The sequence below is a fragment of the Patella vulgata genome, chromosome 4 (genome assembly GCF_932274485.2).
Source record: "Patella vulgata chromosome 4, xgPatVulg1.2, whole genome shotgun sequence".
In the NCBI taxonomy this organism is placed as follows: Eukaryota; Metazoa; Mollusca; class Gastropoda; family Patellidae; genus Patella; species Patella vulgata.
Window position 1 is genome coordinate 16,948,680 of NC_065882.2, and position 20,123 is coordinate 16,968,802.

Consider the following 20,123-nt stretch of genomic DNA (forward strand, 5'->3'; position numbering starts at 1 on the left):
TAAAAACTTATATTTTAAAATCTGCACACGACAAAGATATACAAGTAGATGTCAATTGGCCGTCAAATGGCCGTCAAATGTTACCATGGCAACAAATGTAAACGAGAATATGCTACAAAGATGCACTTTATTACATACTATCAACATTCCAATAATTTTTAAAAATCAGTCTTATAGTTTAGCTTCAAATGAGTAAATGAAGTTTACAGATAAGACTTTAAACTTCATTTACTCAAAACGATAAAATCGGTATTTGGTTCAGTTGGCTTTTTATCCCTCCAAATAGGCCTATACTTTGCTGTGTTTCTTACAGTACAGTAGGGCGAATGACAGTGACAGATAACTTGAACTTACGTAACACTTTTACTTAAAATAGCCACACTTAATGTGCTGCTTGCGTTTGTTATGTGCAGGCGTGACAAAAACAAAATTACTTATATGGATGGGTGGATGCATGTGTAATAGACCCCATGAAATATTTTGGCCTAGGGCCCCACAAAACCTTAGTCCGGCTCTGGATTTAAAAATTCATTACGTTGTTAGCCATGAGCCACACCCACTTCCACCATTTTCCCTATTCCCCCACAACCATTATATTTTCTGCAGGCATGTTACTGGTTACTGACGTCATTCTGTTTAGTTAGAAAGTTATTTTTCTCTCTTTAACAAATGGCTGGCGCCATTATATTCTAATTGGGTTGCCAAGAAAGGAAACCAAACACATCATTCTTTTGTGTAAAAACAGTTCACTTTCAACATTCCAATGACACTGTAGTTATTTTAAAATAAATTTGAGCAATTTGTGGAAGATTAACAACTCGACTAGGTCTAATGTTCGCCCAATTATGTCACGGTAATCAATGAAAAACGTATTTCTTGTTTTTCGTGATATCAATTTAGTTCTTTACTTAATGTCTATTATTTTTTTAACAGTTTCCTTAAGGGTCTTAGACGCCCACATTTTTGATACCATGACAATCGCGTGTTGTATTTTTAAAATGGCGATTACTCACTCTTAAAAGCCACAAAAATTCATAAAAAAAATAATCAGACCAAAAACAACTAAGGGAGACAAATTTATTTTAAAGGAAAATGAAATGAAAGGAAATGGAGTTTAACGTCTTACTGTTCTGCTCATATACTGGGCTAATGAAGATGGGTATTTTAAAGAAACTTCATGTAATTATGATCGTATTCCACAAAAATGATTTTATTCCTTAAAAACACCTATTCCTAAAATTTGATTTACCCAACACAACTGGCCGCACGCATGCGCAATGGACACCCTGTTTACAGATCTTTAACTTTATAGTGTTACTAATAACAGTGTAATCTTCCCGTTTGTGAATAGGTCGGTGAAGAAATTATAAGAGTTTTTAAAGCTGCAAATTAAGAAAAAACCTCACCCTACATAAAAAAAATTCTATCCCACCAAAATGATTCAACGTCCCAAAATGATTCTACCTCACATAAAAGATTCTATCCTGCAAATGATTCAACCTCACACAAAGATTCTACCTCACAACAATGATTCTACCTCACATAAAAGATTCTATCCCGCAAAATGATTCTACCTCACAGACCTCACAAACATGATTCTATCTTACAAACTGATTCTACCTCACAAACCCAAAAAAGAGTCTACCTCACAAACCGAATTTATACAAAAACATTTCTCACACAATGAGTGTCTCACTAGACTGTTCCATTCTTCACAAAAAATGATTCTCTCTCAAAAAATGGTAACTTTCTGTGAAGTGTACTTTTAAGTGATAAACGCGATGTGCAATATGATATTTGATTGCGTTGAAAAATCATGAATAATCACTTATCATCAATAATATAAACCGATAACAAATCAAATATAGTAAAATACATCTATCGCAAGATTTTGATTGATGTAAATCTCCAGGTAGTCTTAGATCGATATCATACTATCTATTTATAGATTGGTTTAAAGAGACAATAGGCTTTGGGAGATTTTCGCCGGTTGTTCACAAAAAAAATATATTTGACAGCATATGTTCAAACTTCATTATATATAATGTGAAACAAATTGGCCCAACTAAACCTCGGGTATGTCCTTAGATTTTCAATAATTAGGAGAGTCTATGGTTATGTGATAGAGTAAAGTATAACTCTACATGTACATACAACATTAATTGTGAAATATTATGTATTTAAAGTTTATATATATTTTATTATAAATACACATGTTCATTTCGTATATATATATACTTTTTATCATTATTACACATTTCTTATAGACGTTAATCAACCCTTAATCTTGATAGACTAGTTGTAAATTAGTCTAATTGTTTTAATTACCAAAACGTCTAGAGATATATAACTTAAGCTCATTCAAACTGTATTCTTATAATTAAATCTATTGTGCTAATTGTTTAAAGAGTTAATCTTAGGACGCTCTAAATCAGACCTGGTTACCAACATGTATATAAACTCAAGCAGAGTGCAGCATATATATTCACTCTGGAAATAAACATACATGTTGAACAACCTCATCTGATTTAGAGACTAATTTACTTTTAGGATAATTGAGAACGAAACAGCCAAGCGAGTAAACAACAACCCCCAACCCTTACGTATTGTAGTAGAATCTTGATGCACAGGATTGTCTCAATATAGAACGCAACAAACTGCCCTTTCTCAGTTATTTGGAAAGTTATTACATTTATCGTCTTGGTAGGATGATAAAAATCCTCTTTAAGCCCTGTAGCCACACGCATGGTTGTAGATCAGTGTATATATATATATATGTATATAAACTTTTGTAATATCTTGTTGTTCTAGGTCCGGTTACACTGATGGGTTGTTTTTTCTAGACGCTATAAAAATAAACGATGTGTGGTATGCATACAATTTAGAAGTATATTGAAGACATCTCTGATCAGAATTTTCAATTGTATGCATACCACACATCGTTTCTTTTTATAGCGTCTAGAAATAACAATCCATCATCATGGTGCATGCAACAATTTCACAGTTTTTTGTTGTCTGATTTCACACGCCAGGAAACAAAAGCAAATTGACTAACGATAAAATAATTCACATGGCTATTACTTTATGACAGGATACAATTGATCGAAACAGAATATAAATCATGAATCATCGTGTTCGCGAAAGTCTCAATGCGAATCCAGCTTCATTCAAATTAATTTAAATAGTTTCGATCGCCAATAATCAATAAACTATTATTTACCGAGAGAGAGAGAGAGAGAGAGAGGGAGAGAGAGAGAGAGAGATGGGTTTAGCGTATTTTATTTACTGAGAGAGAGAGAGGGAGAGAGAGAGAGGGGGGAGGGAGGGAGGGGGGAATTATTTGTCATAAACGTGTTAGTTTTAAGGAGGGTTAAAAAAAAAACAACAACACTACAGGTCGATTTTCAGGCAATCAGGCAACCGATTGCCCACTGTAGTATAAATAAAAGATATTGACAGTACAATTTCCAGAAATAAAGTTGAAATCAACCACAATACGGGATGAGAAAATCATATTGAAGGAAGAATGGACCAGGCCATACCCATAGCCATACACCCAAAGAAGAGTTGCACCGCCCTACCATTCAATCGGACAAATCGACCAAACAGACGCAAACGACCTATAAAAATATATATGTACATATTATGTCACTTTGTCTTAATGTTCGTCCATATTTATGTCTGTTTTGTCAAATATTCGTCTTGTGTGTATGTCTGTAAATGTCTATGATCATCTCTGTTGGCATGTCTTCACTGAAAAAAAACTTGTGTTGGATCTCAACACAAGTACTTGTGTGAAAATTATTCTACACAAGTTATGTGTTGTTTTGCATTGCATTAACACAAACTTGTGTTCTTTTTAATGCATTAACACAAATCTTGTGTTTTTTCCATATAATTAACACAAGTAATGCGTACCGTCAACAAATATTTTTTTTTTTAAATTTGAACTCCATACAAAGTCGTAATCCGGGGGTCCACAAGTAAGAGAAAGGTATTTTTTACTCAGACAATATAGCCAGACAGACTTGAATGCTAATTGGTGTTAAGATGTCTGTAGTTAAAATAAAGTTGGGCCTAATAAACCGAAGATGAGACCAGCAGGGTGTCCTACCACGTGGCGGTTAGTAGCACAGAGAGATTGACCGACAGGTCTATCTTGAAGTGCCTGATCGACCTGCTCGGCAAGTGGGACGATATATTAACAATATATCATTTTAAAGAAGAATGGCATGTCCACGTGAAGACGAAAGAGGTCAAAACCACACTACTAGAAAAAGAAAGCCACACCTACATGGGGATAGAATTCAGATTCTTCAGACGATTCTCGAAAGTAGTAACCCTCACCGTATATGACTTTCCAGTCTCTTACTCAGACGACTTGGTATATGGATGCAACTTTTCGGGTGGTGAACAAGCCATGGTCTCAGCTGTTTTCCATCCACGCCTTCATTAAGACTGGAGAGACCACCCGACAGTTACCATTGGTGTTTTGTGTAATGTCGGGTAAAAGCCAAGACGACTATTATAAGGTAAATAGCACTTACTGATTGAATTACTATTAATAGTAAAAAAGGACTATTATTTGGGACCTTGAAATTGTCACAAATGGGTCGCACTAACAGTGACATTTGTTTCAGGCATATTTTTTTCATCGGTGACACGCCTGGTGTCATGTGAATGCAACGACAACAGCCTGGTTGATTGATTTGTTGATTGGAGTTCAGATGTCTACATTAAAATCGACCACTTTCAGGTTGCCGTATTCACGGCCAGGCAAGACCGACTTGAAATTTCTAGAAATTTTTCTGGGGGAGACAGGCCCCAACAAATCCCCCGACGGTGCGTTTCACGACTTTGGCGCAAGACGGTGACCTTGAAGAGACGTCGAAAACCATTTAATAGACATAGTAAGAGTCATATCTTACGAGATTATCGCTGGTCTTGTCAGAAAATGCTATTTTATATATGACCAGTTTGTGTTTGAAAAATTTAAAAAGAAATTATTTATTCTCCCACCATTAAAGCACACTAATTACGAAATATCGCTCTCAGAAACTTCATGGTTTCTTTTGCAATTTGTTTGGGGTAAGACGTTATATAAATAATATCAATCTGTCTACCACACAAATTTAACAGATACAAATGCATGTTATTCCACAGGTAGACAGACAGGGCCTCCTTTGAAGGGACTCAGTGAAGGGAACGCGGTTGGTTTAGAGTTTGTCTGACCCCCTTGAATATTTGCGTCTCATCTCCAATGAAAACAATCATATAGCTCTCATGCTGTTCTCAACCAGAATCAAACATATATCGTACCCGAGATTTGTTAGCATGTTCCACACAACCCAACATTTATCGGCACCGGGATTAAGGGTGTATATCTTTGTTTCTAACGCTTATTGGGAATACGCCACGGAAACTACAATAAAAACTTATTTACAAAAACATTCTAAAGAGTGAAAACTGACATATTTCAAGCTTTACTGTATTTAAAGAAATAATTTAAATCAATTGAAACCCCGTCTCGGCTGTTTGTTCAGTCATTCTTTAGGTATAGTGCCAGTTTCCACCGACAATGATATTGCAAACAAGTGTCCAATCTATAAAAGCATACATTCCTACAAAATGTTTCTTTAGTCAAGTGAAACAATAAATTCATAACTATGCGAGGGTGTGGTGAGTATATTCGTGGTAACAAGTCTGAAAAGGCTAATGTGACATAGAACAAGGTCACATTGATGATGAAAAATACGTAAGACGATATGAACATCAACTAAAAAGATATGTAATGTGATTCAGCTGCAAGGTGATATATGCATATATGCAGCATAGATAATTAAAACTTCTATTCAAGTTAAACCAACTGTATCTATTTATTTAAGTCTTACGTCGAGCTGAATACATTTTATGATTTATTGTCATCTATTGGTGGTTAACAGTGTGTAACTAAAAACTAAAATTGGATCTTATTATTGCCAATGATATAATGTACATGTAATAGCAAGTGTATATATATTTTTTGTTCAGTCTGTACACAGTAACATATCTGAGAACCATATTATTATCATTTCTGCCCAAGGCTCCCTGTGCCTTATAGTTAGCAGTGATACAAGGCAATTACCAATTTTCCATGTTCTTAGCCTGAAGAAATAAAATAATAAAAGTCAAGTTTTTATTATTATGCAAGTGGAAAAATACAATTATTCATAGTATGATTTGAATAAATACAACTGATTTGAAGTTGGAATTATTATTTGTCTAAGATGACTGGGCATTTACAAATTGAAATAGCTACTCTTCATCAAGAAAATACATGAATATTTTTCCCAATTCACCTGGATTTTATTGTAGGTCTTTGTACGTGAAATAGCTTTATTTAACGTCCGCTACCACCGAAGTGATATTGCAGAAAATTAACAAATTCGGATTCCCTTTTAAAGGAAATTGACTGCACTATCGCTGGATTGTATTATATAGGTCATGTCAGTTTTTTTCAAAATGGCGCCCAGAACACAAAACAAACATTGCAATTCAAGGCGGACTGGTGTCGAGGCTGTATCCTAAGAATGATTTTTTGAATATTTAATCACACAGAAACACAAGTATGCACATGCAGTTATGATATAATATTAAATTAGCTTACCTCAAATACCTCGAAATATACTGTTTGGTCAGTTTGTCCGCCCGCAATATTTCTATTAGTCACACATCCTTCGGCCAATTAAAATGGACGTATATTTTGTTTTAACCGAAACGAAAAATTTGCGTTATAAATAGTAAACGAGCTTGATTGACCGACCACTGCTAATGTTTTTTCGTGAAACGGTATAACTGCAATCAACACACGGCCGCCATTCTCGATGATTGACAACTCACGTTTTTCCTCATCCACCAAAGAACCGTTAGGTTTCTTTGAACATACTGTAATAACATTGGGATTATCAGCTTTAATTATCCCGCTTTGTTCGTTGCCATTTCTTATATTTTCCACAAAAAAACTTTGCCTTGTACGCACTAATTTATCAATTGGTATTGCCATCTACGACAAGCATGTCAACGTGCAGCTCACGGATTATCGTTAACAATTTCTAGGGGCTTGTAAAAAAAAGATTGCATGTCGTGTAAATATTTATTTTGTTTTTTGTGTAGGTCATTTTCAAATAAATTCATCAGCATATTATTCGTTTTAAATAAATATAAAACTTTTATGAGAAACGATGATTATCAAAGAACCGTAAGTGCAACTAATGTTTTATCGTTTGGTTGAGCCTTTTACTAACCACGTGTTTCATGTTAATAAATATTTTCTTTCGTGTTTTGAATTGGCCTATTTCTAATTATCCCGAGTCCCAAACGTCGTTAACCCGAGTCCCAAACGACGTATACCAAAGTCCCAAACGTCGTATACCCAAAAAATGGAAGAAGAAATGGCTGGAAAAAATGATGATTGAGCAGCTTTGTCTTGGTGGGTAACTATTCAATTCTAATAGAAAAGATTGTTCTGCTATTTTGAAATCTAAAATTCAGTTTAGTATAGTAAAACTGTACACGTCATGTATGAGCAGAGACAGAATCTTAGTTATATGTAGATATCACTGTCTCATCTGTGGCAAAGCAAACCAACACATGAAACAAAACAAATATAATTAAATTAACATTTTTTTAATTAATCAAAACTGTCTAGTCAATTTAAGCCAACTAATACATTGCCATTTTTTTTTTCAGTTACCCACCTCGGAAAGATCAAGTTGGAAAGGGCTATTGATATTGTGGAGACGTTTTCTCACAGATCTTGCTTATCAGACAAAGACTATGTAAGTACCATGCATATTTGCTTTTTAAATCAGGAACTGGTTCTATACACTTGGTGGGGGGGTGGGGGGTGGGGGTGGATGGACGTTAAACCCCATTTCTCTCCCTCTCTCCTAAATATTGAGATTTTTGTTTACTTTTAAACTGCATATATGTCTCACAAATCACTTGTAGTGTGATTTTGTAGCACTTTTCAGTTTTTGAAATTGTTTCAATTTAGTGCATAATTAATCTTAGTGCTTGGTTTGGATGTTATTAAATTTAGATATTATTTGAATTATATATTTTGGAGTATGGGGTAGGGATACTGTGTACATATCTTTATATTCTCAGTTCTTGTTTTGGGGTAAAGAACAATTTATATAGCTATTTTATATTTTGTGATAGGTAAAGTGTGTGGGGTTAAGAACAATTTAAATAGCTATGTTATATTTTGTGATGGGTGTGTGTGTGTGTGTGGGGGGGGGGGGTCATTATTATATAACACAATATAATTAGCATTAGAATTCTCTGTTTTTCTGTTAACATTTCAAATATCTATTTAGTTTTGATGTATTAATTTACTTTTTCCTATGATTTCATGAATAAATAATAATCTTACAAAAACAAAAACAAATTTTGTTTCCTTCTTTTATCAAACGCTACAGGTCTAACAGAGCAAAGAGATGGGTCCTGCATAAAAAGGTTGCTATACTGTATATAAATTGGGGAAAAACACAACACAAGTTTTTGTGGATGGTTATACACAAGTTTGTATGAAACCACACAAGTTTCAGAAATTTCAACACAAGTTTCAGAAATTTTAACACAAGTTTCAAAAAATTTCAACACAAGTATTGTGTAGATTTTCACACAAGTTTCAACACAAGTTTGTGTTGTTTGATAAATTTTAACACAAGTTTTGTGTTGTTTCAACATTTAACACAAGTTTTGTGTTGTTTCAACACAAGTTTGTGTTGTTAAATAGAGACACCTTACTTGTGTTGAAAACAACACAAGTTTGTGTTGTTTCATCACAAGTTTTTTTTCAGTGTTGTTTTGCACTTGTTATATAACGTCTCGTCCCGTCACTTATTGTCTTTTGTAAATACATATATATAAATATTTAACTATCCCTTCTAATCCTTCTTCACTAATCACAATGTAAATAATGTTTACTATGTATATACAACATGTAACTGTCTACGATACTTAGGGGGTTGGATGGCCGAATGGTTAGCACGTGCGCGCTGTATCATAAAGCCTGTCATTGAGTCAACTGGCGTGGTTTCGAATCCCCGGTTGTACGTGACAAGGAGTAGGGTCGCCTGTCCATCCTCGTGGGTTTTCTCCGGGTCCTCCGGTTTCCTCCCACTGCTAAAGACCCCTACGCGCAAGCGAATCATTGAAATAAAATTAAACCATATGTTAGTCCCGAAATGACCTAGTTTGTGTCGAGTGGACGTTAAACCCCATTTCTCGCTCTCTCTCTCTCCCTCTCTCTCTCTCTGTCTGCGATATAATCTCGGTGGAAGCAGACGTTAAATAAAGCTATTTCGCCAACAGTACAATGTCTATAGTTATCCAAATCACATCGCACTGCTAAAAGTCGGCACGTCTATCCCTTCCCCCATTCCATCTGGCCTATTAAGGTATGCAATTTATTTTACACGGGAGCCACGGTGGCTAGTTGGTTAAGACGCTGGCTCGCTAGCCTGGAGGTCGGGTGTTCGATCCCTGCATTGGCCGAGAAAGTACATCTGTATTTTCCGACGTGGTTTCCCCTTGTCAGTGGTGCAGAACGGAGGGCCTGACAAGGACAGCTGTCTAGTCCTTCGGATGAGACGAAAAACCGAGGTCCCGTGTATACATTGGAATGCACGTAAAAGATCCCTTGGCAGTTGGAATTCGATATAAGAGTAGGCGATAGTGCTGCTGCCCGGGCAAAATTTCCCTCATAGCACACTGTATGGCATATGCCCGTCTTCATTAGCCCAGTATAGGAGCAGAACAGTAGGACGTTAAATTTCATTTCATTTCATTTATTTTACACACAAACAATTTTCCTTTTAACTTCACCTTAGTCCCCATGCCCCCTTTAATCTGCCTACTTTCATTTATTTCTTATTAACTGAATTTCATTATATTGCGATTGAACTGTTTACCGTCTGTGTTCTTGTATTAATACTTCATCTAGATTTAATTTCTCACTCCCGCCAGGCGAAAATTCGATGAAGTAGAGAGACCGATATATTCTAGATGTGGGTTGAGCAAGTAATACATCACGTTCACGTTTAAAGGACAATGTTGTTGTCAGCCATTTTCACATATGTAGAATTAGTGAAACACATTCCAAATAGATGAGTAAAGAAGATTTCAAGAAAGGGGAAGTGACCCAAAAATGGAAAACACGATCGAATTTGAACTCCCTAATAATTTCGTTGAAGATGAAAAGTTGTTATATGAGAGTGTGGTCGGATATCTGACAATTCAAAAAAAAAAAAAAAAAATTGACTGTCACTAGAAAACGAGAAAAATAGAAAAATAGACAAGGCAAGTGCATTCCCTTGTTTTCATCCATTCTCTGCTTAATAAAAACATGGTAATGCACGGATTTTTTTCTAGCAAAAATTGTACGGAAGTCCATAAAGGTTTCTATGAAATATTATTCCTGATAACTAAAAACGTCCGATGTCAATCCACAAACTGAGTAGAAGAATACATAGGTCACAATTCTATGGAATACAATTACTGCTTAGCCAAGTTGAAAGAAACATCGCAAATTAATAAGCAGTAATTGTATTCCATAGAATTGTGACCTGTGTATTCCAGTTCAATTACTAAATGCCATTGAAACAATTTATTTTCGAGTAGAAATGTATTTAGTTTGAGAGTTCGAATCCAATCAGATAAAAACACAAATCATATTTCGTTTCGTATTTTGTACGTCTGTATTCGTCTTTTTAATCTTCATGACAGCATGATATGAAAGGACTTTTTAATTAAAGCGCATTCTCTTTGAGGTGGTCTTTTTCTAAGAGCTTTTAACGCGTTAATGGAATCTACGCATGCTTTGCTCGGTGATTTTAAAGCATCCAAATTAAAGTTTAAAAGAACAGCAAATTGTAACACGATTCTTAGAGACATGTCTTAAACCACCTCCTAATTGAAAATCTATTGCTACGTGGCTAAATAGACATGATTCGATTAAGCCGTTCGGCAGGGATCGGCAAAATTGCCAAGATAAATAACTCGGCCAAATGTTTATTGATTATTTGACCTAATAATCGAGACTATCAATGACGTTCGTATTTCGTGAGTTTATAGACATATTTATCCAGAACGATTGTCTCGGGCAACACATTCAAACAGGTCGTGTTTATTTCTTTGTAAAAAATAGCACCAAGCTACACATATTGTTGTAGACTGAATAACACAATAGGGACTGTACCTTTTGCGTAGAGGTGGGAGTTACCGTCCACATCTGGCAGAATTATGCCATTGGTTGATTTTTGGGTGAGCCTATGATGCTTATTGTGAGTCTTTGTTGATGACAATAATCTGTTTTCACTGACTTAAAGAGACAGATCACTTCAGTAAGTGACTCGTTTGAGATGTCAGCCATTATGGAAAATTCCACTGAAGGTTTCATTTCCTTGTCCTTACTATGACAAAATTCAAACCTCCACAAAATTAATAAAGTATAATTTCCATAGGCAGAAGGCAAGTCTAATACCGTAGATACCCAAAACAAAGATGTAAGTTTCACATAAAATTAACCAGCGTGGTTTATTTAGGAGATAAACACTCCATGTTTAGAGGAGTTTTTGTTTCCATTTAACCTTGCTTGAACCATTAGAACACGAGCATCTTTAAATATGTCTACTTCTTGTGTAAATATTACTGCCAATTACTTAACGCAATTAAACTAAATAATCAATGTTCTTTTATTTAAACTTGTTCCCATGGAGCAGTTGTCATTGGTTTCCTAGTTCTACAATACCTAAAGATAATTAAAATATTGAATTAACAACATATGTTAGACACTGCATACACTGTCAAAGTGAATCACACTGCATTGTTAACGCAAAACCTCAAGAAAACAACACACTCGTGGATGAGCCCATCTGTTTTAATCCGACATTTTAAAAACACTAGCGATGGTTTCAAGATGTATCATGACCTGTTTTCAGGACAAGAAGACACATGCTCCATTATCAATCGACACAATTCATGCTATCGAGCAGCCTATATTTTCAGATATATGAGAAGGGATATCAGCTATGATAGTAAGGGTAATCATGCCCTGTCTCACGCACGGCACTCGTCAATATTTATGACTATTTTTGGCTATATTTTGGATCTGGATTCAACAATCAAAGCTATGTGGTAGAAAATAAAACCTTGACAAAGACTAGTATTATTACGCTTTCTTTTACTTATATCATGGCTTTTATCTACACGGATATCATCGTAAGAAACACCCACACGCAGCTAGTCACGTGGGGAGCCAGTCACGTGAGTAAGGCGCTTGCTCACTACCCAGGCTGTTCCGGGTGTTGGCCAAGAACGTGCCTTCAGATTGTTCACCGTGGTTCCCCAATGCAGGATGGTGGGCCTGGCAAGGAACAGCGTCTATTTTTTTCGGATGGACCGAAAATCGAGGTCTCGAGCACACGCTGACGTGCACGTTAAAGAATTCGACGAAGATTAGGCGGAAATGCTGTCATCTGGACAAAATTTCCCTCACAGCACACTGCATTAGCTCGGTTGGTACAGAAAAGTAGAACGTTAAACCCAATTTGAGTTCATTTTTCAGACAGTAAATGTCATTGAATATTCATATAAATTCCAAATCACTTCCCTAATTACCCAGGTTTCTCCGTTGCCATGCCTTCCAATGATTGTAACCACTGAGAAAGATTTAAACCAGACATTATTCATTGGTATTTAAAGTAAAATATTTTGAAGATCATGTGACGTTTTATTTCTCAGTTAATAAAGAACAGCGTTTCGCTGAAGCTTACATGAATAACGCATTCTGCACACAGAGAGCTATCTACTTTAAGAATAGATCTCTGCCCTGAATGATCGCCATATTGAAAAGTGTACTATTTTGTTTTGCGACTAAATAAATATTTTCAATTTCATTATAACATTACATTATATCAAAATGGAAGACTAATATATATTCCTTAAAATTCTCGAAGTATACTTAGTCTTTCCGACTAAAATTGTCGAAATGGGAATTAGAATGTCGGTGAACTAGCTTCGTGTCTGTTCACAAGCGGAGCTAATTGTTGACCAACAATGTAAGTTGCGTGTGTGAGTAATGTTCACGATCTTTTAACTAATTTTACACGTAATTATAACCAAAGCCACCATGACGCCAACCCTATTAAAATAATACTTACATTAAAACAGTAATATATGTTGATCATGACCAGGTGATTATTACAGTCGTGAAACTCAGATTGAAATAAAATAAATGTAGCTTTAAACATTAGTAATATTGAGTAAGTACCTCATTACATGGTGATTGAGAGATAGAGAGGAGGTGGGTAGGTTGTGGTGGATTGTCCATACAAAAGTATTGCAATAGGTCCTTGTTGTAAGAGAAGACCGAAATATCTGTACAGAGATTTATACTCTGTGGTATCTGTACACACAACATTGGAGAATGACTGTTATTCGCGTGGCCATTAACGCACCTGGGGCCACTACACCTCTTCATGGTTCCAATTTATATGACGCTGTGAAAACAGTAATTATTGATTGACTGCTATTTACAAATCATTTGATCTTAAATTCAAATCATTACACATGGCCTCTTCATGTAAATTAAACATACATTATGCAACAGCTAAATCTGACTATTGCAGGTCTTTCTTTAGGTCTGAAATGGTATCTAAATTATTAATTAGACATTAATTAACTTATCCAGACCATAATCAACTCTCGATGCCATCGCTAGCCCGCGATATTTACTTGATTTGGATACATTTTGTGATGGAGGATTTAACGTTAAAATGGATAATCGAGACTTTGGTTTTTTTTATCGTATCGACTTTAGTAATGATGATCGAAACTATACCTAACATTCAATCGCTAATACCTCGGTTGGTTTTTTTTTTATCGTACCGACTTAAATAATGATGATCGAGACTAGACCTAAAATTCAATCGCTAATATCTCGGTTCATAGTTGAGCAATATGACTGAAATTTTCAGCATATTCTCTTTACGTTATCTATTTTTTAACTGCCAGTTCTTGATCTAACTTCTCATAATTCCCCTAAATGTAATCTTGGTAGTTAAGATATGAGGTGGCCCAGAAAAAAAACGGAGTACACTATTTAAAGTGGAATAATACAAAATGCAATTGTACCGATAGCATTTATATTTCACATGTTTGACAACTTCACTCCAAATTTCAGGTCCACCGCTCACATATTGTAAAGATAATATCTACAGCATTATAGGTAAATCAGACGATGAATTGTGGTTTGTATCCACTTACACACCACTACCTTCTGATCCGTGGGGGTGGGGTGGATGGCCGAATGGTTAGCACGTGCGTGGTGTGGTTTCGAATCCCCGGTTGTACGTGACAAGGAGTAAGGTCGCCTGTCCAACCTCGTGGGTTTTCTCCAGGTCCTTCGGTTTCCTTCCACTGCTAAAGACCCCTACGCGCAAGCGAATTATTGAAATAAAATTATAAACCATATATTAGTCCCGACATGACCTAGTTTGTGTCGAGTGGACTTTAAATCCCATCTCTCTCTCTCTCCCATAAGTTTTAATTGGCATAGAAAAACGAATAGCCCCCCCCCCCCGCCCCCTTTTCGAATAGCTTTTAAAAATTATGAATTTGAATATTTGTATTAGCACGGCAACTTATCCATACCCACTTAAAGTAACCAAGTCTTTAACCCAGTATCATCTGCAAACACGACTCATTGATCAATTTAAATCAACATTGATGTTGTTATCTTACCGTAAAAAGATGGGCTTCTGGTGTTCAATACTTAAGACACAATGAAAATTTTAAACTGGGCACACGATTTGGGAAGATTACTGGAGTAGACTGGAATAACAAGACGCCAGAGACTGTCATTCAATTTTTAATCTTCGCGTAGTTAGCCGGACATTAGAAATTACAGTAAAAACAGAAACGATTGAATGTAAACCAGTTTATATACATTCATTTCTAGGTGCCAAAGAATAGAGATTTAGCTCCTTTAAAGCTAACACGGGCATCAATTTAACACTGAGATAACCATACTATTTGTCTCGAGGTTGTTTGTTAGTCATGGATATTACAGATACTTTCAAGAGCACATCAGTCATGACACGATTTCAATCAAAAACAGATCGATATCAATCATAGACAGTCTATAGAATTCGTGATTCTCATCACAATAGTAGTCTTATTGTGGCCCAGTATCTAAGGCGCTGGCTCCGGATACTGTCAGTGATGCAGGCGAGGCGGCTAGACAAGAACGAAAAACCAAGGTCCAACGTATATGTTGGTGTGCACGTTAAAAAAATCTTTGACAGGATCCGGTAGGTGCAGAAAAGTAAGACGTTAAACTTCATTTCATTCATTCATTATTGTGGATTTCATATGTGAATTGCGTTCATCGGGATTTTCCGACGTGCCCACACCCACACCCCTCTTGTAAATGGTGTAGGACGCAGAGCCTGGAAAGGGACAATGTATAGTCATTCGGATGCGACAAAAAACTGAGGTCCCGTGTACAGATTGACGTGCACGTAAAAGAACCATGGACAGTTGGAATTCGAAATAAGAGTAGGCCATACCGCCGCTGTCCAGGCAAAATTCCCCTCATATCACATAACATGGCGTATGCCCGTCTTCATTTGTCCAGTAGGAGTAGGACGTTAAACCCAATTTATTGATTTCAACAGACGTATAGATTCTCTTAACTCTTACTTACAAATAAAACTCATTAGAATCCTAATCATGGATCGCTCAAGGGACCAATTCTACAAATTACAACTAGAAGACATGTTAGTATTTATTAACTAGAGGATTCATGTTTACGTGAGGTGGTGGTGTACTTCCATTAGTCCAGATTGTCATGAAAATTAACGTCTACTTTCAAATAATGCATATAGAGTGTGTAAATTTTGCATACTGAACACGCAAGCAAATATTTCCCATGATAATTTACTGGAAGTTAGGAAAATTGGATGGCTTGGCAATAACTGGCGTGCTTGATTTAATGTGTTTCTAAATTCTCATTAGTTTTCATATCTGAAACTCTGAAAATCTGAGAATTTGAAATCTTAATGTAAAACAGTAAGTATATATTTTCATATATAAAAGCCTGTGAATTTGAATTCTTTACAATGCAATACCACGCCAAATATGCATATTCTAAATAGTCATTAGTTTTCACATCGGAAACCCTGAAAATCTGAGATTTTGAAATCTTAATGTAAAACAGCAAGTATCTATTTTCATATATAAAATCCCATGAATTTGAAGTGCGTGTATCCTTTAAATTTTCGTTAGTTTCATATTTGAAATCATGAAAATCTGAGAATTGTAACTCTTTACTAATGCAAAGTGACATCAACTGTTCTAGGATCAGTAAGCATACCCTGCGTGTATATATGTGGTGGTTTGATAGTTGATTCGTTCTATTCTGGATACCATATTGTTTTCTGGAGGACGTCTCCGACCAAAGAGATTCATAACTTCACCTTCATACTCTAAGATACTAAGCAGTGTTTGCGCACGAGAATCACTATGGTTGAGTGTTGTTTTTATATTTCCAATCTGGTTAAAACACAGATCCTATTTCGTTTCGTTTTTATAGTACATAATTTCGTTTTACTTGTCTTTACTACGTAGGCCATCGAAAGTATGAAAAAACGAAACGAAATATAGATCTGTATTTTAATCAGATTGTTATATTTCAAACTCGTATTTGTTTAACTTAATGTAATTAGAGTTTACCGTCTCCGCTCACTAGGTCATTTTGAGACTAACATACAATCATTTTTATTTATATTGCGAGGGAGGTGAACTTTGCGGCTTCGACTTTCAATAGTGAAGAGTTATTTTACTGGCAAACCAATGTGAATACAAGTGGGATTCAGAGATAGAGAGAGAGAGAGAGAGTGTGTGTGTGTGTGTGAGAGAGAGAGAGAGAGAGAGAGAGAGGTGGTTTAACATCCAGTCAACACAAACTAGGTCATTTCGGGACTAACATATGGTTCAATTGTATTTCAATAATTCGCTTGCGCATAGGGGTCTTTAGCAGTGGGAGGAAACCGGAGGATCCGGAGAAAACCTACGAGGTTGGACAGGCGACTCTACTCCTTATCACGTACAACCTGGGAATCGAAACCACGCCAGTTGACTCAATGACAGACCTTATGATACAACAAATCACGCGCTAACCATTCGGCCATCCAATCCCCCTAGGTGAGCTTCAGAATGTTCTTCTCCACCAGAGTCGGGATTCCATCCGCCAGGCATACTCTACTGGTAAGTCAAGTTCCCTTACCGTACTCGACTACACCTACCCTGTAATCTTGAAGGCAATTTACTACTCATGGAAACTCCTCTACATACTTTTGCAGACAAACACTACAACGTCGATACAGAATGAGGTATGGGATAGGGGCCTAAGAATATTTTTGGAAATCAATGGTCCGAAGAAAACGAACAATCATTCATCGTCATGTCTCATTGTCATGCTAAGTCTCTAACTCAATATTTTCCATAATATTCGAAATTGAAAACACGAATTAGAATTCAATATTGATCAATTTCAATCAGTATTGATGTTTTTATCTTGCCGTGAAACTATAAGATCCTAATATCCAATATTTAAGACACAATTAGCATTTTATAATCAGTACACGAGTCGTGTACCCTATGTTTCCAGTGCCATTTTGTAATGAACAAATAAAAACATATCCTACATCATGTGGAAGTAATTAGTAGAGACTGATTTACAAACGACAAAATAATAAGTTAAAAAACGTGTAGAATGGACTACTCAGGGGTAAACGACTACCATTCATTTTGAACTGTTTACGTATTTCACCGAACATAATTGATTAGAAATTACAATATTTTTTTTTCAAAAATTAAATATAAATCACTTTACATACATTTATATTACATTATTATGGGCTTTTAGAACCATTTTTGTCTATTTCAAGATTCCAAAAATAGAGCCATACGCCCTTTAAATATCTTTTTACGTTTAAATTTGTGTACCCTGAACCCAACTCTTGTTACTTTATGTCCCATCATTGTGACTTGGTAACATCCTCCTTAAAGGACATGTATCTATTCTCCCAATAATGCCAAGAGCCCGCGACTCAGGGGTAAAGGTAACTGCATATATTTTCCGCTCAGTATAACGATGTTCCTAAAGCCACCGCGTCTCTAATTAATCTCTTTATACTGTTAAGTTAATCTAATATACGTTTCTATGGCTGATCTGATAAATACATCTCCCATTTTCTCTTGGGAGTTTTAATGACGTTTTGCATTAATCATGAATCATATAAAATAACAGTAAGCTATTTACGTTCTACGATTAATTAATGATTAATCAATGATTGCATTTAATTCATAAACGTTATGACGTTATTACTTTGCCCACACAATTAATCTGAGCCGAAAGCACCGACTCGTTGACCATTAACTTGTATGTCTGATGGACCTGTTATTGCGGTTATTATAGTACAGCCCGGCTCATAATGACTGACAATAGTGGGTCATTTGTCAAGGACATTGTCCATACATCACCCCCTTCTCTGCTATAAAAAATGTATGAGGAAACCGAATAAATATAAAACATTGTTTACACAACACTGCCATTACCTTATCTCTCTGATTTAATCCACAATTATGTCCAATTCATGTTGCTGCGTCTTATACATAGAAAAAAAATATCCTCTCTTTTCAGCTGCCAGAAACTATGCTGTTGATCGAACTCTGCCCACGATCATACCGAGAGCAGAGAGAAAAATCGATATCTAAACCTGTCATTGGCAGCAAGGATATCGGTTGAATCGCGTGCTGGCTGAAGACAATGCCAACTCCTGGCGGTTTCTAGTATTTCTGTCAAAAGCATACGTATCATATTATTTTTGAAAAGAGCTTTGAGTAATGTGAAATTAGGTAATACATTGTGAGATAAACAAAAACGACGGGTGTTCTCTTAACAAATCTCTGCTGTATTCAAATCACAACAACGAGCAGGTTTTATATATAAGCTGACAAAGCTTGTTATCGTATCTTATACCATCATACTAACTCTGTACAAGTTATCGAATAAAATATTGTTTAAACTAAATTAACAGTGCTTGTATTAATTGTTTAAAATGATCTCTTAAATGCACAGCATCTCGGTTTTTCATACTAGACGCTTTCCGCCCTACGCCACTGAAAGTGTGGGGGGGGGGGGGGGGGCAAGCTGGAAAATCCCAAGGAATTTCCTGTTAATCGTTATGACAATTTTTACAAAATTAAACGACATCAAGCATTTAAGACGGCCTACTTCGGGTTTTAACACCATCCGAACGACCAGACGCTTTCCATTGGTTGGCTCTCAGGCCTGTACCACTGACCAGAAGAAGCCAGGCTAAATAATTCCGAGCAAGTTCCGATCATAAATATGTCAATGTATACAATTTAAAACAACACAGGGACGGTGGAAGCAACTTTTGATTGAGGGGTGGGGATTCATGGCGGTCTAGATCGTCGTATAATAAAATTACTCAGCAAGGAAGTGAAGCAGGTAGGCCTACTTTAGCATATTTACAGTTTAATGTTTCTGACGTCTGCGACATAAAGCTTTTTAAGAAGTCCACCACATGGAATTCAGAAGCCAAAGGCGCTGAGTTGCGCGAAAAATGCCGAAATATAGCATCCGTGTTTGTCGGACCCACATTGTTAACAATAAAAGTTATAAATATCTGATAACCCATCAAAAATTCGCCCCAGACGGTCAGCGTCTTCCTTAACACTTACAATATATTCATCTGAGAACAGATGAGAAAACATTATCTGAAGCAAAGAGTCTGCTACGAACTTGTTATTCTCCAAAGTCGAGTTAAAATTGGCGAGTATATATCCTGGCTGGAGATATTAGTAACGTCTATAATTACGTTCTAGATCTACTATATACAATATAAAAAGTCTGATTTAATGTTAATGACTTCAACATAGACCAGAACATTGCCTATTTTCCTCATGTGAGAATCATTTCCGATCTCATCTATTTGTTGATCAGAAGTATTACATATTAAGTACATTAATTTAAGTTTCGTATA

The 20,123-nt window shown here is 36.0% G+C and overlaps 1 protein-coding gene across 1 annotated transcript in view; it reads right to left on the reverse strand.

The window, feature by feature from the left end:
- LOC126818673 (neurensin-1) overlaps positions 1-18,928 on the reverse strand; it is a 29,505-nt gene extending 10,577 nt beyond the window's left edge. Inside the window, exon 1 of the mRNA XM_050546220.2 lies at positions 18,670-18,928. The gene's annotated coding sequence lies outside the window, so the exon portion shown is untranslated. The remainder of the gene's footprint in view (positions 1-18,669) is intronic.
- Positions 18,929-20,123: the final 1,195 nt, after the last annotated feature.